Genomic DNA, 22,971 nt, shown 5'->3' on the forward strand with positions numbered 1-22,971 from the left:
CGATGTTTCTAACTCTCTATCCCTCTCCCTTCCTCTCTGTAAAAAAATCAATAAAATATATATATTTTTTAAAAAACCTGAATATTCTATTTTTCTATAACGTGACCAGCCACATAAACACCAGCAAGTTTGCAGCTGCCTGGAAGGTCCAGAGAACTAGGGCATAGGAGAGGGTTATAGAGACCCTCTTGGAGCTGCCCTTGGCCTTGGCCACAGGGCCAACACCAGGACCTCCTGCAGAGGGGACGCCACAATTGGCTCATGGAGAAGACACATCCGAGGCCTGAGGTTGGGTGAACATGGGATGAAAGCCTTCCAGAATCCTGCTTTCCCCACCAAACACCGGGCAAAGACAGAGAACAGAAGGGCTCAGGAAAGAAGGAGACGAAAGTCAGGGAGGAGACAGTGTGAGGCCAGGCAGCACCACACTGCCGCCTGCTGGCAGGTGCCAGGCCTGCGTGCAGCAAGAGCACTGCTCCAAGACTTGGGAGAATGGGACCGAACTTCACCCTGTCACCCCAGCAAGCCCCATCTTGGTCTGCCTGGGACTCCGTCTCCTCGTCGTAGAACAAAGGGTCAGGTTGCAGGAAAGCTCTCTTTCTACCCCAAATGTCTGTGAGCGGCGAGACCAGGGCTGTGTCTGGGGGCAGCCGCCACTCGCACACCCGCTCCACCGAGGAGAAGCCCCGTGGCCCTAGGTGTGTGCCTTCTCCCGAGAGGCCAGGGGGCTGTACTCTTACATGAGATTCTCTGGTTTTTAAATGTTGGACACGAACTCTGAACTTTGTAAACATCTGAGGCCTGAAGTAAACAGGCGTGGCTCCAGTTTGCATGCTGGGATCTCCCCCTTCTTGGGGTCTCACTCCGGGCCTCAGGAGAATGTTCTAGACCCCGTTACAGGTGACAGTCAAAGTACAACACAAGAAACCTTAACTCATCGAAACTGGCCATATTCCCAAAGCCCACCGTCTCCTCTTTCTTCCTCCCCATCCCAACTCGATCCCATTTCTTACTTGGCAGTGACCACAAACCCACGGGTTTAAAGACAAGATCTCACAAGACAAGACCCTTCTCCTACTCGGCCACACACCAACCACCCTGTACAGACCTGGAAGCAATTCCTTTTTTATTAAATTATTAAGATGAAAGGGCACAAAGACTCACACAGAGACCACGCTGGTGCTGGGAACACACGTGATACTTTGTGTTTTTGGGTTGTTGTTGTTTAATCCTCACCAAGGATATGTTTTTATTGATTTCAGAGGGAGCAGGAGAGAGAGAGAGAGAAACATTAATGTGAGAAACAAACATAGATCAGTTGCCTCCTACAAGCTCCCCGACTGGGACTGAACCCTAAACCTTTTGGTGTACGGGATGACACTACAACCAGCTGAGCCACCCGGCCAGGGCCACGAGTGATCTATAATAATAAAAGTGTAATTTGCTAATCAGACCGGACAGCCAAAGGACCTTCTGGACGTCCTTCCAGATGTCCTTCCAGACGAAGCCGCAGCTGGGAGGGCCGAGCCCCTTGCACACATTTCGTGCATCGGGCCTCTAGTCCTTTGTAACTGTTGTCCGACAGGCGTCCTTCTGGAAAATTCCTCCCTACCGTAAAGTCCCATGTTTAGAGCCTTACCTAAGCATCTCCAGGGAACTCTGTGTAAATGCTCTCTCCCCTAGAAAAGCTGTGGTTTCACAATCCACAAAGGGACCATTAGAGCTAAAAATTCTGGCCCAACCACCTCATCTGATGGAAGAGGACACTGCTCTCGGAGAGGCTGGGGGGTGGCCACAGGTCACAGAGCAGCCAGCAGCAGACCCAGGACCAGCGCGAGGCCCGCTGCTCAGCCCACCGCTCAGCCGGCCACCCGAGGGGCCTGGGGAAGCAGCAGGGCCACCCCGACATGGGCTCCTCACTGCTCAGCCCGCACCTGCCCGGTACCCAGTCAGCGCTCAACAAACACTCGCTAAACGACGCAAAACACTGGGATCCGTTCCTGCGTTTCATCATCTCTCGAACCGGCCAGCAGAGCAGGGTGAGGACTGGTGACACATTTCACAAACGAGGAAACCAAGGTCCCGAAGATTACCTGAGGCTGGGCCGGACCCCACACCTGCCCGCATCCTTTAACCCTAATTCGCCGACTCACTCCCCCCATCCCTGGCCCCCTCGGGGGACCCCGTAGGGAAGGGACCTGCCAGGAGGCATTTCTCCGCCCTCCGTTAATCTGTAGGGATTTCAGCAGAACAGAGGACCCTCCCAGGGCTGGGGCTGGGTGACGGTGACATCAAGCATCACCGCGCAGTGCAAACCCTGGCTTCTCCACTCTTTCGATGGCTCCTGCGGCTCCACCTGACCCCTGACCCAGGGTCTATGCGGCGGGATCGGAACTGGCTTTCCTATTCGGCCTCTGAGGGGCACTTGCACACTGACAGAAGAGTTGCCAGTTTGCCCTTTGAGGTTTTAATTAACGAAATTGGCTTAATTTTTAAAAATCAGTAAGTAAAAAGCACGTCCGGGACTGGCTTTCCTATTCGGCCTCTGAGGGCACTTGCACACTGACACGAGAGTTGCCCGTTTTCCCTTTGAGGTTTTAATTAACTAAATTGGCTTAATTTTTAAAAATCAGTAAGTAAAAAGCACGTGGATCAACATTACACAGTTCGAAAGGGTGAGGTGGTCTCCTGGCCAGCGGCCCCCCCACATCCGCCCTCTCCCGACTTCCACACAAGGCTTCTCGGACTCCCCACAGAGCCCACAGCCCAGCCAGTCCTCTTCCACCCCTTACAGAAGGGGAAACTGAGGCCTGAGCGGTCAGGGACGTGGGCGCAGTCTTGCGGCTAAGCAGCGGCGGAACAGACCTAGGACCCCCGATTCTCCTGTCCCGCGTCCACCCCTCAGATCCTCGGTGCCACCTCCCAGCTCACATCCCAGCCCCGAGGGGCCAGGCACAGTCACTTGCCGTGAGCAGCAAAGGGGTGGGGGTGCCCCCAGGAGAGGGGAGGCCAAGCAGAGAAACCTGCAGGGCGCGAACAGGAAAGCAAAGGCCCACTATGTCCCCGAGGCGGACACAGAGGCCGACACGGGGTGCTCTCTGGGATCGCGGTGGCCTTACCTGCCACCAGAAGCGACTCTTTCTAAGAAAACGGATCAACAATGACACCGGCTCGATGCCACGAAGGCTGGGTGTCAGGTTCTGGGCGATCGCCTCATCGCACATGACACCAGCTCCAAGGATACTCACCCCAAAAGGAGCGGACAGGAGCACGGAGCCACTCCGCCGGCGGCCCCTTCCCCAGCAGGGTCTCGGCGAGAGGCTAAAGTGCAAGCTTATGCAACGGGGCGAGGCCACGTCCGCTGGGGCAGGCCAGTGTGTTGTGCAACGGAGGGGCGAGGAGAGGCGGGGCCACACCAAGGAGGAGGGCCCTGCCAGGGAGGCCCCCGCAGGTCAACCCCAAGTTCAGCGGCTTTCAGAAATGGTGGCTCCCGGGGGCTTGGTGTGGGAATCTCCGACGCTCCCGCCCAGATCAGACGGACCTTAAGCGTAAGACATGCAGCTGGAACTGCACCGACTCCTCTTTTCTGTTCATGTGTCTAAATCCAGAATTAACCCTCTAGAGCAGTGGTTCTCCACCTTCCCAATGCCGCGACCCTTTAATACAGTTCCTCATGTTGTGGTGACCCCCAATGTCATTGTTACAAATTGAACATAATGAAAGCATAGTGATTCATCACAAAAACAATCTGTAATTATGTATGTGTTTTCCAACGGTCTTAGGCAACCCCTGTGAAAGGGTGGTTCGACCCCCAAAGGGGTCGCGACCCACAGGTTGAGAACCGCTGCTCTAAGGTCTCAGCAGCTGCCTGGCCGGGTTCAGGACACACATCCCTCCGTCTGTCCTCTTCTCCCCAAAGTCAGTCCTTACTGGGGGACAATGGAGGGCAGTTAGCAAAAAAGGGTAAACTCTGAGACAATGAGTTAAGTGCCCAATCAGGAGAACTTAATTTATTAATAGAACAAAATTTTGTGAAACCATAGTGCCTACTGTGCCGCCACCATTCAATGCAGTCAGCTGTCTCATTGTTAATCGAAATGATTTCCTGAACAGGAAATTCTGCTTATACGTGAACAATGGTTACTTTTTCAAAACATCCAGTGAGGTCATCTGGATATTCAAAGACTTCAAACTCATCCCCCCCAGATGACTACAGAGAGATGACAACAAACAGTTCAACAACACAGACGAGGAAAACCTGGCAGGGAAACGGTCCCGTGTTACTTGAGCCAGGTTTCAAAGCCACACAGACTTAAATTCAAAACGTGGAAAGTTACAGAGGACAACCTCCTACAAAGAATACAAATGAGCCCTAGCGGTTTGGCTCAGTGGACGGAGTGGCCATAGGCCTGTGGACTGAAGGGTCCCAGGCTCATTTCTGGTCAAGGGCACGTACCTCGGTTGCAGGCTCAAACCTGGCCCTGGTCCAGCAAGTGCAGGAGGCAACCAATTGATGTGTCTCTCTCACATGGATGTTTCTCTTTCTCTGTCTCCCCCTTTGCCTTCCACTCTCTCTAAAAATCAATGGAAAAATATCCTGGAGTGAGGACTAACAAAAACAAACAAAGAATACAAATGAAAAGCATAAAGCCATAATACAGGGGACATGATAGAGTTAGCAGGTGACGCAGTTACAATACACAAACGTCAGAAGCAATGTGAGTGTCTTGTAGGCGTGCGCCTGAATAGCACGACCGTCACTCGAAGAGGTCCCTCGGTCTGTTCGCCAGGCACGGCTGAGCCTTGAGTTAAGAAAACAAGGGCAGCCCTAACCAGTTTGGCTCAGTGGATAGAGCGTCGGCCTGCGGACTGAAGGGTCCCAGGTTCGATTCCGGTCAAGGGCATGTACCTTGGTTGCAGGCACATCCCCCGACCGTCACTCGAGGAGGTCCCTCGGTCTGTTCGCCAGGCACGGCTGAGCCTTGAGTCAAGAAAACAAGGGCAGCAGAAACCAAGAGCTGACTTTTTGAAAACTTATTCAAAATGCGGCCACACTGGGGGATCTGAAGCAGATGGGGGCAGGGGAGGGGGTGACAGCTAAAGAATCTAGAGTTTCTTTTTGGGATGATGAACATGTTCCAAAATTGACTGTGGTGATGACTGTACAACCCTAGGAACATACTAAAAACCATCGAGTGATAAACTTTATGGGGAGAATTATACGGTGTGTGAATTACATCTCCAGGAAGCAGGCGCATGCAGGCACACAACCAGAGGAATGGAAGGCAGGGTCCGGGAGCGCGCTCACTTCACTGAATAGCAGGGCCACTCCTCCGAAAACAGAACACTGTTCATGGAAGGCAAACTGCCTTCCACAGCAACTGCTCGGAGAGCCCACGGAGCTTGTAATGCCTTTTGCAGGCATTTCTACTGAAAATGGGTTCAGCGAAATGAGATTTCATGCTCAGGAACAATAGCGTTGGCTGTGGAGGGAATTCAATGCTATAGAGCAGCGGTTCTCAACCTGTGGGTCGCGACCCCTTTGGGGGTCGAACGACCCTTTCGCAGGGGTCGCCTAAGACCATCGGAAAACACATATATAATAACATATTGTTTTTGTGATTCATCACTTTGCTTTAATCATGTTCAATTTGTAACAATGAAAATACATCCTGCATATCAGATATTGACATGACGATTCATAACAGCAGCAAAATTACAGTTATGAAGTAGCAACGACAATAATTTTATGGTTGGGGGTCACCACAACATGAGGAACTGTATTAAAGGGTCGAGGCATTAGGAAGGTTGAGAACCACTGCTATAGAGCAACCATTTACAGCTTAACAATGCTGAGTGGGTGGGGCACTATTGGACTCACCCACAGTCCTTTGAGGTCCTTTGTCTTGGGGGTTTTTTTTGGCTTCCCAACCACAAAGGGCTATTTCTCTCCTATTGTTAAGCTGATGCCCCCATACAGGTCAAGCCGAGAAGGTCTCGCCAGGAGTCCACACACCATGGCCCACCGTGACCCCAGCCCCTGCCTGTTTTTAGAAATGAAATGTTGCTGGAACACAGTTACATCTGTTCTGAAAGCTGCTGCCTATGGCTGCTTTCCGCTACAACAGCAGAGATGAATGGCAGTGACCAAGATCACGGGACCCACAGACTTATTAGTAAAATAATGACACTCTGGCCCTTCACGGAAAAGTCTGCCAACTCCTGCTCCAGGGCACAGGAGCCCACGTCCCTCCTCCCCTCCCCACGCCCACCGCAGTCCTCTGGTCCAGTAGAGCTAAGAATAAGCAAAGGGCCTGGAGGTCGCTGACACCATGGGACTTCCCTCAAGACCACCTGTGCACCTCCGCCATTCAAGGCGGCTCCTCAGTTACCCGAGGATCTTCTAAAATCCAGCTGTTCACGTTGTTCACAATCCTTCCCTCACTCCCAGCCTTGCTATGGTTCGCCGAGAATGGAATACCATTTCGCAGCTCTGTGACTTTGAGCCAGGCCACAGAACTTGCTCGGGCCAGTGACATGTGAGTGGACAGAATGACTGCATGTCGAACCAGAGGCTCTGACTGTGCCTGTGTGGTTGAGCGTGTCCCCTTGAGCTCCTGTCCTCTGACGGGAGAGTGTGGCCCCACACAGCTGCTGCCCCTTTAGCCCAAAGCCTCCAATGAGTGACAAGTGGGACAGACCTGAAGTGAAGGCCAGGCCATCCTCCTCAGGTGACCTACAACCAGGATCAGGGAATAAATGTTGCCACAGTGAATCTGGGGACTGTTTGTTACCCAGCATTTCTACAGCAAACCTGACTGATACACACCCAACTTAAAATCATGTCAGTGAGGCACAATCACTGAGAACTAGAAGAATAGAGCTCACCACCCGGGACTAAAATTACACCACCATCGGGATCGCCAGAGAAGTCTACACAAGACAGACATGGTCACACTCAGCTTTCATCACATGCTCCCTTAGAGACAACCAGGATTAGCTCCAGCAAAAGGCAGGCGAGGGTCGAATAAAATAAAGGTAGATGGATCGAAACAGGAGAAGGGGTTGGGTGGGGAAGGGAGGGTTTCTTTTGTTCCGTCCACACAACTCAAGTTGCCTGGCTTACCTGTCGGGCTCTCTGGACAATCTCTCAGTCCCTTTCAAAAGTGGCAAAGCCAGGACACTGCAGGTATGGGGTCTCAAGGTTAAGGCTGCCATTCCCGTTGCTAGTGCTTCCCGGGCCCACTAGGTGGTGCTGCACCTGCACCTGGGCAGGCCCACTCCCTCCCTCCTGGTCCCGGCAAAGGAAGAGCTGGCGCCAGATTTGCAGGCCCTTCTTCAAACTCAGGCTGGCCCCTCCCCATTTCTACTCACCACAAACCCCCACGTCACTAGGGAGAGACAGAGGCAAAGTGACAATGAGCAGCACTGGCTGGGCTCTCTTTCCTTTTTAATAAAATGTCGGCGCCAAGGTAGAGCTAGGCTGGCACAGACCTGGGAAGCGTTGCCACATTCAAGCAGAACCCCAGGTGAAGACAGGAGGGGTCAGGCCACGCTGGGCGGATGTTCAGCTGGGCCGGTGGGAGCTGGCCTTGCAAACGGGCCTCTCCCCTCCCCGTGTGTGTGGGTGACAGGCTCTCTCACGCTGACACACGTCCTGTGATGACAGAGGGGCTTCATGCCATTCGGGACACACTGGGGTTGAGCCAGAGGCGGGAAGACGAGAAAGGGGTCAGCAGACAGCGAGGGGGAACTCGCAGGTGAGTGCACGGGGAATGAAGCCGAGGGCAGGTCTGACGGCTGAATTCTGTGGGAGGCAAACTGGAGGGGATCAGGGGGTGGGGGTCGTGGTCAGGGAGGGGGCATCTGAAGTTCCGATTTTGAGCATCAACCCATGAACCAGGACGTTGGGGCTTGATTCTGGTCAAGGGCACATGCCCGGGTTGCAGGCTCGATCCTCAGTGGGGTGTGTGTGTGTGTGTGTGTGTGTGTGTGCAGGAGGGAGCCGATCAATGATTTTCTCTCATCATTGATGTTTCTCTTTCTCCCTCTCCCTTCTTCTCTCTGAAATCAATAAAAATTATGTATATATATATATTTTCTTAAAGGATAAAGAAATTATTTCTCTTATTAGGCGGGGGAGGGGAGGCAGAGAGAGAGGAGGGGGCAGGAGAGGAGGGGAGAAAGAAGAGGGGAAATAGGTACGAAGGAGGAGAGAAGAGAAGTGAAAGGAAACAGTGAGGGGAGGAAGAAGACACACTGGCTGCTGGAGGCAGCGTGGCAGAAACTGGGAGTGAAGCTGAGACTAAGTAAGAAAGGTTATTAAGAGGATGGAACGCCCTCCACACCCCACTGCACCAGGCACTCGGCAGGAATGAACACACTGAGGACCCAGGACAGCCCCAGGTCCCCGCTGTCACCCCATGTTAGAGATGCAGAAACAGGTTCTGGGACTGGAAGGTTTGCCCGAGGCCACACCGTAGTGCCACAGCTAGAGTCACGCCCTGACCTCTCTGCCCCAAAGCCAACATTCTAGGCCCCAACTGTGGGGGCCCCAGGACCATGGGAGCTGAACTATGGGGGTAGGGTAGCCGCCCATAAGAGCAAGCCCATGGCGCCTTGAGAAACCGCAGTGGGCCGCCATTCATTCATTTCCTCTTAAACCCACGCATGCCCAATAGGATTTCAACAGAGCCTTTAGAACAGTGATGGCGAACCTATGGCACGCGTGTTAGAGGTGACACGATAACTCATTTTTTGTTGTTGATTTTTCTTTGTTAAATGGCATTTAAATCTATAAAATAAATATCAAAAATGTAAGTCTTTGTTTTACTATGGTTGCAAATATCAAAAAATTTCTATATGTGACACAGCACCAGAGTTAAGTTAGGGGTTTTCAAAATGCTGACACGCAGAGCTCAAAAGGTTCGCCATCACTGCTTTAGAATAAGCACAAAAGAGCAACCTGTATGTTTATGAAAGAGAGGGAGGAGGGAGCTGGCAAAGGACAGAGTTTTACCAGAACTGCTCCTCAATGAAAACCTCAGGCCATCGAGTTTCCTAGAAGCCAAAGCAAAAAAGACACACACACACACACACACACACACACACACACACACGACACGCCTCATCATCTAACGAAAAGCATACATAAGAGAAAAGAGAACAGTTCCAGCACGAACCGCAAGAGTTCATCAGGGAACTTCTGAGACAAGCGCTACAGGGCTGTGAAGGCGTGTTCACCGAGAGGAGCTGCATCCTCGCAGAAGGGTCTGCTGGGCTTCCGACAGCGCTTCAGGCTTTTCTAAGTCTTTTCACGGCAATGGGTCCCTTGCTCCCCCCTATAAACCCACGATTCCCATTAGACCAGCGGTCCTCAACCTGTGGGGTCGCGACCCCTTTGGGGGTTGAACGACCCTTTCACAGGGGTCGCCTAAGACCATCGGAAAACACATATATAATTACAGATTGTTTTTGTGATGAATCACTATGCTTTAATCGTGTTCAATTTGTAACAATGAAAATACATCCTGCATATCAGATATTTACATGACGATTCATAACAGTAGCAAAATTACAGTCATGAAGTAGCAATGAAAATAATGTTATGGTTGGGGGTCACCACAACATGAGGAACTGTATTAAAGGGTCGCGGCATTGGGAAGGTTGAGAACCACTGCATTAGGCGAGCAGAGAAGCGAATTGTGCCTCCCCAGCAGGTGCAGCAGCTGGCCAGCCTGTGCTCGAGGCCACACCCCGCGGCCTCGGCCCCACCACGCCCAGTGCAAGCTGCAGCATCTCACAATGGTGAGCCAGCCTCTGAGGAAGAGGATGAAGAGGACGGCAACGGACCCCATGGGCAGGGAAGGCGGAAGGAGAGAAGAGTCACCGGTGAGCAAAGGTGAGCACATTTCTGAGACACGGGTGGGGAGTGTTGATGGAAGACAGAACAGAACGCGCCTGGGCCCAGAACATGGAGGCGGGCCCTGGGCCCAGGCTCAGAGACTAGAAAGACAGCCGATGGGGAAGGGCCGGGAAGCAGGGGAGTGTGGGGAGGAGGGAGACTGAAGGGCAACGTTAAATCTCCGCCCGCTGCCAGCCCTCCCCACCCCCTCCCCCCACAACCCAGCAGCAGGAATCCCAGGATTTCCCTGCAGGCCACCCAGATGGATGATGACAAAGAGGCAGGCAGAGAGATGACAGGTAGGAAGGTAGACAGACAGATAGACTGATGATAGACTGATGAGAGAGACAGACAATAGTGACAAAGAAAACTGATAAGTGAGCACTTACTACATGCCCACAGCATGCTGAGGACTCTGCAAGTAGGAACTCATGTAATCTTCGCAGCCATCCAGTGAGGCACCATTAAGAGCCCGCTCTATAGTTGGTAACTGAAGTATAAATAGTAATCATCTTATTTAGGGTTACGGAGGTAAGTAGTCCATGAACTAAAAATAGAAACGATTAAGAGGCATTTATCTCAAGTCATAGCAAAAAAAAAATTCCTCGAGGAAACACCATAAGATGCTCAACGTCCATACCCTGGGAGAAGTACCAACCAGAGACCAGATGCGAGGCTGTTTTCTGCATCTCGGCCGGCAAAGAGCAAGACGTTTGCTAATGCCCAGGGAGCCTGGGGTGTGGGCCCAGACGCTCTCCCACATTTTCTGAACAAAACAAAAAGTACAACTTCTCTGGCAACATCCATCGCCACTCAAGTCCTGACGCGAGGAATTCGCACAGTGCGCTCATCACATATTTGCTCAACTGTGTGGGAACAGACATCCCCTGCAGCCCTCTGTTTTTGCAAACTGCCAGTCAGTATTCCACGGTATGCGTATTCCACATTTCGTTTAGCAACTCCTCAATTGATGGGCACCTGGGCTGCTTCTACCTTTTGGCAATTCTTGGGAATTAGTCTGCTTGGAACACTTGCGTATAAGGTTTGGTGTGAACCTATGTTTTCATTTCTTGCATCTATAAAAAGTAGAATTGGTAGGTCACACAGTAACTATGTGTAACCTTTGCGGAATTGCCAGACTGTTTTCCACAAAGGCGAGTGTTGTTTTAAAAGCTGCCAAATTTGGGGGAAATTTGTTGCACAGCCATAGATGACTAAGATAAGAGAATTAAACAAAGTGAGACATAAAAGGCACTTAGGACAATATCTAGTAAGTGCTCTATCAATGTCAGCTCTTATCATCATGGTAGTATCTCTCTACCACAGGGCCTTTGCTCATGCTGCTTCCACTGCTTCGAATGCTCTTTCCCTCCCTCCCTACCCCACTAACTCTTACATGTCCTTCGGACTTCTGCTTAAATGCTGCTTTTCCAGAGAAGCCTCCTCAGAAATGCCAATTCAGAAATCCGCTTTACACAATCTCTTAGCACCCTGCACTTCTCCTATGAATATCAGAGTCATGGTTAAATAGAAATTTGTGTAACTATTTTTAAGACAGTTCCCTCTTCTGACAAAGAAAAGAACCTCAAGCTGGCACAACGCCCTACCCTCTGTACACACAACAGAAATGCAATTCTACCTCTTAAAGGCCAACAACCCACTAGAAAAATGAGCAAGGACAAAAACAGGCTGTTGGCAGAAAATGAAACACAACAGAATGGAGGCACAGGCGCCTTCATCGTGTAAAAGTAGGAAATAAGATGAAATACCATTTCTCGTGACTATCTGACTAACCAAGAGGAAAAGGATCGATAATACCCAGATTTGACAAGAAATTGCCGGAAACTGCCATCGCCTCGCGGCAGGGGCTCGGCACTTACCGGGCAGGCTCCCTGGGGGCCGTGTGGTGACGTACGTGCACCAAATCCTAAATGCACATCCACCCCTCTGTCAGCTTACAGACGCGCAGGAGAAGCGAGCCAAGAGATACACGCGCAAGCATGTCCCTTAGAGCAGCGATCCCCAACCTTTTGGACCGCACGGAGCACCGGTGGTCCGCGGACCATCGTTGGCGACCGCCGCCTTAGAGCACTGCCAACAAGCAAACAGCAGTCACTAAAAGCATCCTTCAAGCGGGGACTGCCGGAAACAGTGGCCGCTTCTTGGACCCTGCACGGCCAAGTACAACTAGTTGCCTTTACGGCTGCCACCTTCACAGCAACTGTGCCTGCAGGGGCTGCTCCGTATGCATCCCAATGAGGCCCTGGGCAGGTCCTCGCAATTATAACTGAAACCCAGGCTCCAGCCTCCTCCTTTAGTGTCTCCTTTACATCACAGCGAGGCATTGCACTGGTTCTTGTGAAAGTATGTGCTTAGCGGGGCTCGGTATCTATTAATTTCAGGTTAATAAAGAAGAGGTTACAAAACGTCAGCCTCCATAACCAGGTGAGCCGATTCCTTATAATAAAAGTGTGTGCGCCCTAACCGGTTTGGCTCAGCGGATAGAGCGTCGGCCTGTGGACTCAAGGGTCCCAGGTTCGATTCCGGTCAAGGGCATGTACCTTGCTTGCGGGCACATCCCCTTGGGGAGTGTGCAGGAGGCAGGCTGATCGATGTTTCTAACTCTCTATCCCTCTCCCTTCCTCTCTGTAAAAAATCAACAATAAAATTTTTTTTTAAAAAGTGTGTGTGTGCATGCATGCATGCATGTGTGTGTGTGTGTGTGTGCTGTTGGTTCTGTTTCTCTGGACAACCCTAATAAAGGATTTATGAAATCTGATTCATTCCAGGTCTAATTGCCGCTATAAAGTTTCAGTTCATGACCGTTTCAGCTTGGCGTGCCCACTCGCCAGTGTTCACACGAGAGAGCAGGGTTCAGAGAAGACCGACAGGTCTCTGACTCCGAGTTCCTCACGGGGCCATGAGTCCGAGTCACCAGTGAACCGTGTGGCCAGGGGCCCACCCAGACCCACCTGGGAGGCCTGATCCCAGCAGAGGCGCCCCTGCACCCTCCTCAGTGAATCCCCGGGAAGCCCCGCAGCAGAACTCGGTTGTGTGGGAGGAACAGGGGGGCTAAATAAAGGCCCAGGCCCGTGCCTGGCACCTTGCCCAGCAACGGCCTCTGGACCCTGATCTGGTCACATCGAGAAGAGAGAGAGGCCTTGACACGGCGTGTGTGTGTGTTTCCGGGGTGACCCTCACGCCCGTACTTGCCAATCAAATGAACGTCAATCCATTATGAAACCTGGCGTCTTAAGGAACACCATCGGGAACGCTACCAGTATGTGTGGCTGAGGTCCATGTTCTGAAGCCCTGCAGAGCACTCCTGATTCGTTCTTTAATAAGATTACTCTTCAATGTTCTTATTAGAATGTATTAGTTGTCAGCTTCCCAAAGCGGTTTGAAGGGAGCAAAGGTTAACACCAACACATTAGATACATTCAAGACTTGTTGCAAATCCAGAACAAAAACCAATTAGGAGGAAGATAATGCATCAAACACCTGGAAATGTAGCCCCCCCCTTACCCCCCCCCATCAAATGTCAAGGATCTCACTAATACATTTTCACCAAATGTTCCATTTTATGTCAAAAACCCAGTGTGGCAAAGTCCCACTCACTTACCTCATGAAGAGGAACCGAGGGGAGGCAAAAAGCTGGTAGATGCCAAAATCAGTTAGAACACGTTTAAGAGACGTGTTTTGCGTTTTTGCTAAAGATTATGAGCTCTAGAAACCCACATAATAGGGCCCCACTCCAGCATCACCACTGCAGAAAGGAATCAACTGTTAAGCAGGGGTCATTCCATGGAGAGAAGAAGCCAAAACACACTTCTAAGTTACATCTGTAACATTTCTAAGTTACAAATGTAGAATGAAGTTTTTCCGCCCGAAACTCTAATTCATATCTTCTCCCTCCGTGAAAAAAGGGACATTTCAGCGGTCCACTCTTTCCTGTTTCGATTTAGTCAAGTAAGTAGCAATTAGATGGTAAATTTTCAATGGAAAACACATTAAGAATTTTGTTCTAGACAGGAACTGATGAGCAAGACCTTAAATTTAACTCTTAGAAGAAGTCCATGATATTTTATTTGCGCATGTTGGCAGACAACAAATCCTTGAGTTTGACAGCTTAACGTACGAGAGACAGTGAACAAATCCTAAACAGTGGCCCCGTGAACAAGAGGACGCCCAGGCAGGACTGGCCCCAGAGGCACTCGGAGCCACTGTCCTCAGGTCACAGCTGGTCATTCACACCTGTGCCCACCTCCAGGGCTCCGGGACCCCGACTAGTTCTCCGTGGCCCCCAGAAAAAGCTGGCCTTGAACAGACGCTGGCTGAACAGAATCACAGAAAACACCCGAAGCCATGCGCACACACACGCACATGCGCACACACACACACACACACAGAATCTCCATAAGCTTCTTTCATGCAAGGTCTCGTAGGTCTTGACACCGAAAACTACTACACGGGGACAAGAAGAGCTCACCCCCTCCTAGGGATTCACTGCTCTGCGGCCCAGACAGCCTGGGGGGACGGCATCTAGACAGGACAGAAGCCAGATGGCTCGGCAGCAGACTCTGATCAGCTCTGAGGAGGCGAGGAGGAACATTAGCCCCACCACCATCGGGAGACGAGCCAGAACAGAACTGCTTAGCAAGCTCTCCATCACCGGGGGTGGGTGGGTCAGAGAGCCAGGGCCAAGCACATGTAGTTGTTTTTTGTTTTTTTTTAAAGGTGAGGGTGGAAAATAGGGAAGGAGGGAAGCATAGTCTAATGCTATTCTTCACCTTTTGGAAACTTCCTTGGTGCCCCAGACACCAACCAGGGCTCTAAGAAACCAGGATAAAGACACAGGATTTAGGAAAATCGCGGGGCCCTTGGAGACCCCGTTCAGCCATTGCAAAGACTGTCAAGGGAACGCAGTGGGAGTCCGGCAGGCCTGGTCCCAATTCAGACCTGGTCCCCTGGCCCCGCATCCCTTGTCTCCCAAGCCTGGATGAGAGGACGAGGGTGAGCAGCCACTGAGGTCCCTCTGCTCTGCACGTCCATGATTCAACCTGGCCATTTCCCCGTCACATGCTCGAGGACAACCTGGCCAGCACACAGCAGGAGAGAGACGATGGCCCCTGTGGTCCTTTCTCCTTTCCGGCCACATCACAGCGAAAACAGCGGCCCCACAGGCAAACACACACACACACACACACACACACACACTTACCACCAGAGTCTGTCCACGCGGGCTCGCCCTGGCACAGGCCTGGCCGAGGCCGGGCCCCCACGGGCTGCCTGTCCGGAAACACCAAGGCCATGTGCAGAAAGACACTCTACAGGCGATGCCGAGAGGGAAGGGGCTCTTCTCCGCAGGAGCCCAGCCGGGCAGCCTCGGCACCGCCACTCCCACGCTTCCTCAGCGCTTTCCCAGCCTGCCTGTCGGGGCAAATCCTGAGCCCAGGACCTGCCCCGGACGCACAATGGGTTACGTAACTCCCGGCGGCCCGGGCACCTTATCGGCTCATCTTGTAAAACCGCCCCACACAGAAGATGACGCACCCGAAAATGTGATATCCCCTGGTAGGGGTTAAAAGGGTGATGGGCACTGGGCTTTGCCGAAAAATCAAAGAGGAACAAAAAGTCTCCTGTCCAGCTCAGCGCTCCCTGGGAACAGGGGGCGGAGTGTACTTAGCGGGAGGCCAGATGCCAAGTGGTCTCCCCGGCCAGGCCGTGGCCAAGCCCTCGGCTTCCACCCGTGCGTCCTCGGGGCCGCTCCCTCCCGTGGCTCCTGGAACGTCTTTCGTTTCGTGTCTTTCTCTCAACGAGCATCTACTGAGACTTGAACCCGAGCGTGATCTGCAGGGTCTGGCTGCCGGCGCCTCCAACAGGTAACACTGCCCGTGTCTGCCCTCCTGTTTACCGAGCCGCCGCCAAACGTGACAGCAGAGCTGGCCACAGGTGTCCCGGCGAGGCACACCCGTCCCCACGCCCTGCACGGTTTGAGGTTTCAGCTCTGCGTTCGGCCATGTCTTCGCCCTCGCTTGTCACGTTCAGAGAAAGCGAACCTGCCCAATAGGCTGGGCGTTTCCTGGATTTCACTGGCACAGATGCCGCACGAATCCCAGGGATTCGTTCACATGTTTGGGCAAACGAAGATGCAGCTGGGACACCGCCTCCTCCAGGAAGCCCTCCTGGTCTTCCCCTAACTTTTCCCCTCTGAGGCTTGGCCAGGCACCCTCCTTGGTGTCCTCCCATGTGCCCATGCCCATCACTGTACTAACCACAGTGCACACCCAGTTTCCACTCCAACTAGACTAAACTCCTGGACGACAGAGGACACGTGCCCCAGGGTTGTGACCTGGATGCGTGTCCCACCCCCTCAGAGCTCAGGGATCTTGGGCAGGACGCTGAACCTTTCATGATTTAGTCTTTACCTGTAAAAAGGGGACAACGCCCCCTGCCCACCCCTTCACGGGGATGCAGTAATAATTAAATGACAATTTATCTACCCAACAAATGTCTCCTGAGCACCGGCCACATGCAGGCACTGTTGCAGCAGCACACTGGTCCTTGCCCTGAGGTTAGTTCAGGGTGGGCAAACTTTTTGACTCGAGGGCCACAATGACACATGCAGGCACTGTTGCAGCAGCACACAGGTCCTTGCCCTGAGGTTAGTTTATATTCTATTTACATTCCTCGAGTGCAGCTCGCGGCTAAGTCTGGGGAGAAAGACAAAGTGGAAAGGGAGGTGGGAAGAGGTCGGGGGACCACTTTTTCTGCAGGGTGCTCACATTTCCAGTGAAATGCCATTCGGAGAAAGTGAAGAGGGAATCACGGGGACATGGGGCGGGGGGTAGGGCGACCCAGATGCCGGGCAGCTGCCAGAACAGGGGCCCTGAGGAGGGAGGCTCCTGTGGGTCCGAGGACTAGCGAGGAGGCCAGTGCGCCCGGGGTGGGGCGGGCGCAGAGGAGCCAGGTCACAGGGCCGGGGGCACCTGTCACTGAGACCCTGACAGGCCACAGTCAGAATGCAGCAGACCTGCATGTGTGAAACTGTCATTGGGCTTTATTTCAAACAGGAGGGTGACAGCAAACCCTGCAGACAAAACTGAGGAGCAAAGCAAACTGCAATGCGCATGCGACAGGGTTTAACTTAACTACACTCCTGGCTGCCACTCCACACACCAGCCTACATCACGGCCATCGGGGTCCTCTGGCGCGGGCTCCAAGCACCTCCCTAGGAGCGCTGGCATGAGGTGCCGACCAGCGACACTGCCTGCACGGGGAGGGGTTACCCTGTTCCCGGGACACTGGAAGGCGTGACTGACAGGCACCCGGAAGAACCGGTGGGGGCAAATCTGGCCAGTGTACACAGGGCCCTGCGTGCAGTCCCCATTCCTGCATCTGACAGTGCCACCGTGTCTCCTTCCCATGACACCTACCGTGTGTCTGAGACACCGAGCTGTGGAGAGAGGGGCACCGAGTATCACTGTGGACAAGTCTTTGAAGGGCTGTCTCCATCTCAGACAGGCCGGTTCCCGATGGCCCGTCTCAGAGTCTAGTGGTTCCCTCCCCACCCCCACTCTCCTCTCCCAGTCCCGTGGCCGCCCCCTTCCCAGTCCTCCTCCCTCCCTCCCTGCCTCCTGGCAGGAAAAGGGCCCTACCTGTGATGGTGCAGGCATCCCGGTACCCTCTGTAGCTGGGAGCATCTTCCGCAGCCTCGCTCACATAGTGCTCCTCGGGGAGGCCCGGGCTGCAGGCTAGGACTGCATGCTGGCACGCCTCCGGGGAGGGCACAGGGTTGGCCAAAGTGTCGGCGTGCAGAGCTGTGGCGTCCAGCTTGGCAGGTTTCACGGGGAGGTGCCCACTGCCATCGGGGGTCCCGCTGCCAGAGACTGGCGCCGTCGGGCGGACGGCCCCCGGTGGGTCCGGCACACCAGCGGGGCTTCCTCACGGGGCGTCTACGGACAGTGCAGAGAGGAGCACAGTTACTCAGAGTCTGAAACAATGGGCAAAAACCTCAGGAAATAAGGGCCCCGAGATGATGTGCATTCAGGTTGCAAATTCTGACAACTGCGTCCTGCGAGCTGAGCCGGGGTCCTGCCAACCAAATGCCTCATTTCAGAAACAGGACTGCAGCGAAGTTCCATCCGAATGACCAGGTGTCGATGCAGCGCCTGGTCTCATTCGCTACCTGTCTTGAAACCCGCCTGGAAGAGGCGCTGAGCAAATAAACACACGGCCACAGCTCACAGGATGACACCTCCCCCGGAAGGAAGATGCCCGGGACCCCTGGCAGCCACGCCGAGCGCAGGAAGGGCTGTGCGTGCCCGGTCTGTGGAAGACACGCATCGATCTACCGCGACAGGATGCACAAACGTGTTATTCAAGGACTGACTTATGTGTAACGCCACGCTTCTCTTAAACCCTTTCCACCTCGATACCTGCTCCACGCTCCAGGAACTTTAAGGATGTCCCCACCTTAAGCGACGGCGAGAAACTGGGGGACTCCCTTAAGAATATGATGACAACTCCAGATCTTATTCTGCATGACTTGTGGGTTTTAATTCTCACACGACTTTCTTCTGTCAAAGTAGCATTTTTGTTTTATTATGATTTTTGAAACATAACATTAAAAAGTGCCGTCTTAAGCATCATTAAGGGTACGGCTCGGTAGTGTTAAGTACATTCACACTGTTGTGCAACCAAGCTCCAGAAGGCGTTGCATCTTGCAGAACTGAAACTCGGTCCCCTCTCAACAACTCCCCCTCCTCCCCTCCGCCAGCCCCACACAACCAACCAGCTGACTTTTTTTTTTTTTCTTTAATCCTCACTCAAGGATATTTTTCCATTGCAACCAACCAGCTGACTTCCTTTTTTCTTTAATCCTCACTCAAGGATATTTTTCCATTGATTTTTAGAGAGAGTGGAAGGGAGGAAGAGGGAGGGAGGAGGGGGGAGAGACAGAGAGAGAAACATTGATGGGAAAGAGACACATCGATTGCTTGCCTCCTGCACACACCCCAACCAGGGCCAGGGATCGAGCCTGCAACCGAGGTACGTGCCCTTGACCGGAATCGAACCTGGGACCCTTCAGTCTGTGGGCCGACACTCTATCCACTAAACCAAAACGGCGAGGGCCAGCCTACTTCCTATCTCTATGAATCCACCACTCTCAGCGCCTCATTTGAATGGAATCGTATGGCATCTGTCCTTCTCTGACTGGCTTACTTCACGTGGCAGAAGGTCCTCAGGGTTCCTTCGTCTGGTAGCACGCGTCAGAACGACACTCCTTTTTATGGCTGAGTAATAGTCCACTGTCCTGAGATGCCCCCCTTGAAGTGAAAGGACCAGCCCTCAGCCCCTCCAAATCAAGAAACAACCTAAATGTCCATCGACAGCAATAGTTACCAAGAACAGCATACCCCAACGACCAAATTCTGCAAAATGAGAAAATCCACGGAAGGCACTCACCTCCGTGCCAGGTACATATTAACTCCTCAGAACAACCACTGCCATCGACGTGAGCATGTCCAGATTCTCAGAGTCTGGCCCCTCTCTTGGTTCCAAGGTAATATCCCTATGCCAGCATTTCCCAGCCTCCTTTGCCGGCAAACCTTGCTCCGCAGACACCTAGCCAGTGGCGTTTATTTCCCGGGGTGCACCTTGGGAGAGCCCCTCGGTATCTGACACCCCCCCCACACACACACACACACACACACACACGCCTCCTTCAGCACCTGTGCGCACTCAGCTCTCACAGGTGGTGTATGAGCTCCTGGGAGCATGAGCTGGTCCTGGCACCTGGCAGGCGCCGAGTGAATCTGCAGAATAAGCACCGTGAAGGCAACAAGGGGTTTGGTGCGAAGACGATGAGGCTCTCCCTGAGGCTAGAGAGCCGTCCAGTGCTTTGGGAGCTGTAACTGCTGCCACCTCCCCCTCTCAGCTGGGTACTGTTACAGCTGAGGACAAGAATGCTCAGAGAGGGTTAGTAACTTTCTGAAGGTCACACAGCCAGCAAAAGGGAGAATCCAGGCCTGGATTGAGCCAAGTGATGAAACCCCAATGGGAAAAGGAATCTGGGCACCTGGCCGCCTGGCGTGCTTCCTGCCTCCCTCACTCTCAGCCACGCAGGCATTTCCGAGGCTCCACGCGGGGCTCAGGAACAAAGCAGCCGTGTGCGGCCCGGTGCGCTCTGGCGCCAGCAAACCCTGGCGCTCCAAGCCCATGCTCCTTCCAGGCATGACACAAAGGAGGCTCAAGCAAAGTGAGGGTGGCCCGGGCTGGAGCAATGAAAGCGCCTCTGTTCTACAAGCTGAATTCTGCCGGGGAGCCCGCAGGCAGGAGGGCTGTTTCCTAGCAGAGGAGTGAGAAATTCTGCAACCTGGTCCACGTCCCAACAAAGAGAGGGGCCAGGAAAGCGGTGGGAGAAAGTACACACAGGGGCAGCTCTGCATTCAGCTGAGAATCCTGCCTGGTGTGTGTGGGGGGGGGAGGGGGGTGTCCGGGATCCCGGCCTCACTCTCCCAGCCCCTGGCCAATGACCCCCGGCTGGAGCAATGAAAGCGCCTCTGTTCCACAAGCTGAATTCTGCCGGGAGCCCGAAGGCAGGAGGGGCTGTTTCCTAGCAGAGGAGTGAGAAATTGTGCAACCTGGTCCATGTCCCAGCAAAGAGAGGGGCAGGGAAAGCGGTGGGAGAAAGTACACACAGGGGTAGCTCTGCATTCAGCTGAGAATCCTGCCTGGCACTGGGGGTTTCATGGGGGGGGGGAGGTTGGCTGGGATCCCCGGCCTCACTCTCCCAGCCCCTGGCCAATGACCCCCAGCCCCCGGTGGTCAGAGGGCGGGGCAGGCTGCTCAGGCTGATTCCAGTTCGTTGCCAGGCACCCCAAAATCGGGGAAGGCAGAGCTGTGGGGGGCCTTCTGCGTCAGCCCTTCCCCCATGTCCCGGCTGCTGTTGCATGAACCCTCTCCCACCCACACACAGGCGACCGACTCCCGGCAGGAAGGAGAGCCAAGTGGTACTGCGTAGACAGAGCCGAACACAGATCACCTCCTTCCCACTGGCTACAGAAGGAGCTTCCTCGGGGACCAGCGCAGAGGTCGTGAGGAGTAAACCAGACCCGAGCTCCAGGCTGCAGGCCCCACAGGGGACAAGGGGAAGCCGGAGTGGCCCTCCCTGGCCAGCGAGGTGCCTGAGCTCAAGGGCTCCTTTCTCTGGGCAGAGGCATCCAAGAAACCTACGGGCTGTGACTTACTGCCACAGTTCAGCAATTCTGGACAAACACGTCCCACTACAGCAAAAGTTTCCAAAACACGACATATTGTTCACCCAGATCCTATCAGCCCTCTATTGCTACTGTGACAAATCGCCACACATGTGGCTTGAAATCACACCCACTTGTCAGTTCACAGCCCTATAGGTGAGCAGGCTGTATTCAAGCTTATTCAGAATGTCCACAAACAATCCGTTTGGTTTGCAAACAATCGGTTTCTTGTGGTTGCAGGACTGAGATCTCCCTTGGGTGGGGGTGAAGGGGAGGGGGGGCTGGTCTTTGTTCCCAGAGGCTGCCCACTTCCTTCCCACACTTTCCATGAGCCCCTGGGGCCTCTCTCCAGTCCCTGCTTGTGCCCCCACATCTCGGAGCACCCAGTGCCTCGAATCCTTCTCACACCTGGACCCTAGCCTCCCTCCTGCCACAGCTTTCCAGCCGCCGCCTCTTCTGCCTTCCTTTTCTGCTTTTTTTAAAAATATATTTTATTGATTTTTTTACACTTTCCATGAGCCCCTGGGGCCTGTCTCCAGTCCCTGCTTGTGCCCCCACATCTCGGACCACCGTTACCTCGAATCCTTCTCACACCTGGAACCTAGCCTCCCTCCTGCCACAGCTTTCCAGCCGCCTCTTCTGTCTTCCTTTTCTGCTTTTAAGGGCTCATCTGCTTACACTCAGATAATCCCGGATAATCCCCCATCTTCAAGTCGCGTAAATCAATAACCTTGATTCCATCTTAAGTCCCTTGTAGCCGTCCCTAGAGCAGTGCTTGACTGATTAACCAGGGGATAGGATTCGGGAGGGAAGGACCTCAGACGTTTGCCTCCCACCGTGGTCTTTGGTTCTGCAGACACAGGATGCTTCAGGAGCCCCCATGTCACCCCAAACCCCGTGAGAGGGCAGCCCAGGACAGCCCACAGCCACCCAGCCCCCCTTTCTGCCTCAGCAGAAATGATTTCGAGCCAACGCTGGGGACCAGGCAGGCCTGGGTTGAGTCCCAGCTCAGCCACCACCTACTGACTGCAGCCTCTTGGTCAGGTGCCAAGACGTCTCTCTTCTATAAAATGCAGGTCCCGCCACCTGGTTGTCAAGTTGCTCGCTGAAGCGGACATGATGAACGCAGATGGCCTGTCAGGCCTAGGAAGCAGGCCTGAGACTAATCAAAACTACTGAGACTCGCCCTAGCTGGTTTGGCTCAGTGGATAGAGCGTCAGCCTGCGGACTGAAGGGTTCCAGATTCAATTCCGGTCAAGGGCACATGCCCGGGTTGCGGGCTCGATCCCCAATAGGGAACGTGCAGGAGGCAGCCAATCAATGATTCTCTCTCATCATTGATGTTTCTAACTCTCTCTCCTTCTCCCTTCCTCTCTGAAATCAATAAAATTACATATATATTTAAACTACTGAGACTTGCTCTAAGGACCATGAGCATTCAGCACCAGAACATACAATGGGAGAACGTTTTCAACACATTATCTTAGGAACAACCCCAGGCCACTGCCGGTTGTGGGTGGGCCCCGAGGGAAAGGAGCCCCTTGGAATCATGGGAAACACTCCGGGACCTTGCTGCCTGCTTGAGGCACTGCTCACCAAGGACCCCGACTCAGGTAAGACCCGCGCTGGGGATTCCCGCTCTCTGGCCGGGCGCTTCTTTTTCTTGCCGTCCTCCAGCTACGAGCCTGAGCCCGCTGCTGCCCGTGTGGACGGTGCTGAGACATGTGCCATATTAAAGTGCAGGCAGCCCAGCACTCCCGTAGCTATGAAATGAGCTACAGGCCCGGCGCTGGGCTCAGCCAGGTA

The 22,971-nt window shown here is 53.5% G+C and overlaps 1 long non-coding RNA gene across 1 annotated transcript; it reads right to left on the bottom strand.

The window, feature by feature from the left end:
* Positions 1–9,619: 9,619 nt before the first annotated feature.
* Positions 9,620–16,445, bottom strand: LOC106725075. The gene is made up of 3 exons (XR_001360951.1): positions 15,126–16,445; positions 10,294–10,394; positions 9,620–9,819 (listed from the first exon to the last, which is right to left on the bottom strand). It is a non-coding gene; the product is annotated as an uncharacterized LOC106725075 (long non-coding RNA).
* Between the last annotated feature and the right edge of the window lie 6,526 nt (positions 16,446–22,971).

Source organism: Myotis brandtii, unplaced genomic scaffold (assembly GCF_000412655.1).
Source record: "Myotis brandtii unplaced genomic scaffold, ASM41265v1 scaffold134, whole genome shotgun sequence".
NCBI classification, from domain to species: Eukaryota; Metazoa; Chordata; class Mammalia; order Chiroptera; family Vespertilionidae; genus Myotis; species Myotis brandtii.